We start from the raw sequence: 1,875 nt of genomic DNA, 5'->3' as shown, positions 1-1,875 counted from the left end.
AAACACTGCTGTTACACAACCTCTGTTTATTGGAAGCTGGCTTGCACACAAGCATAGTTGATTCTGTGCAATTTAACAAAAGTATTGGTTCACTGAAAACGTGGGACCTCCCTGATCCTATGACACTGTGCGAGATAGAAAAGTTTGTTCTATAGTATGGTGGGGGTGATGGTGAGGAAGAGGTAGTAAAGTGATCTGTTCAAAGAGGAAGAGGAAGAAGGAGGAGGAGGAGGAGGAGGAGGAGGAGGAGGAGGAGATGTTCTCCCCTCCTACAATGGTGGATAAGAGAAGTGTTGGAACCTCAGACCTGCTCTTGATCTCATCATGCTTAGGAGGTGAAGAGATGGTAGCAGCATGTAGAGAGAGGTCTTGCAATGGAGCGCCGGCTACAGTGAGCATTCATCACATAAGAGATGGAAGAATGAGATTTTAACATGTAGAAGTCATATTAGCATTACACTATTGTTAGCAAAGGTTCAAAATCCACACATACACACCCCTTACCCACATGCCAGCTTCGCAAATGGTCATGTCCCACCACCATTCAAAACAGAGGCTCCCCCCCCCTTCAAAATTCTTGCCACCCGCAAATCCCACTGATGGTGATGAAAACTCCAGCCTCTTTAAAAACAAAAAACAGAGGCTCCAACATTTTTCCCACTTAGGAGAAAGCTCTCTAGTATCCTGACTCGTTTTAGTACAGGCCAGTCATCACAATCCTGTGCTTTCACATTAATGTTTTAATATTGCAATCCTATACGAGCTCCTTTTGGAGAAAATAAAAAGCTAAAATGCTCTCTCTTAACACAACGACCTACATCTCACTCTGTGCAAAATGAGGTTTTAGCTACTATTGCTTTTCACAGCTCAGCAGAGAGACAGTGCTGCAGCACAAAATAAAGGTGATCGTTCAGTTGTGACTGGAATGAGAAATAAAAAAACAAACATAGTACTACAGAGGTAGAAGACTTCAAGGAAGCAACCCTGAATTACAGAGTTGCTTCTTCCTATCTATCAAGCACACTGAGTTCCTAACACCCTTTCTGTGTCTAATGCCGTTTATTGCCAGCAAAATAAGCTTTCAGCAGCGGAGTGACGGAAGCCATGGCAGGATCACTAAACTTGGGGGCTTGCTTTTTTTAAAGTTGTTATCTCCCTCCACAGATAAATACATTGGTTCTTATAAAATCAGCAATGCTGTTACTTCAACAAGATACCTAGCCACCCTTAACGAGATCTCTAACAATATATTCTGAAGAAGTGCAGTGACAAAAATGGACTCGGGGCAGGGTTGGGAATACCAATATATGTAAAATAAGTCTGCCATCTGCAGACTTTCCTTGCCAAAGTGCATTCTAAGAAAACAAGGCAAAAAAACACACACACACACCTTTTTGCTGTTTTTAGCCCCCATTTCAATAACCCACATATGTCTCCTAAAAACCAACTTGCTCAAATGGGAAGCATTAGTTCTAAAGAGCAAGTTATAATTGAATTACACCCTTTCACACTTTTGACAATACAGCTGCAACTTACCAATGCCAAAAGAAATGGCACTGCCAAGGACCCCACAGAATCTTAGGCATGTAAAAAAGGTACACAATCGCAATATGGTAGACGGAAAGGTACTGAAGATATTAACGAAGAAAATTACACTTTATCGCAGTCCTAAACATTTTCATGAATAACTTATGTTTTCCTTAAAAAAAAAATCAGTCAGAACATGCCAAATGGAGCAAAATCAGCTAAAGGTGATACAACAAAACAATTCTATAGGGATTTTTTTTTAAGGAAAAAAAATAATCAGTCAGAACATGCCAAATGGAGCAAAATCAGCTAAAGGTGATACAACAAAACAATTCTATAGGGATTTTT

Source organism: Podarcis raffonei, chromosome 2, assembly GCF_027172205.1.
Source record: "Podarcis raffonei isolate rPodRaf1 chromosome 2, rPodRaf1.pri, whole genome shotgun sequence".
NCBI lineage: Eukaryota > Metazoa > Chordata > Lepidosauria > Squamata > Lacertidae > Podarcis > Podarcis raffonei.
This window is presented reverse-complemented; position numbering follows the sequence as displayed.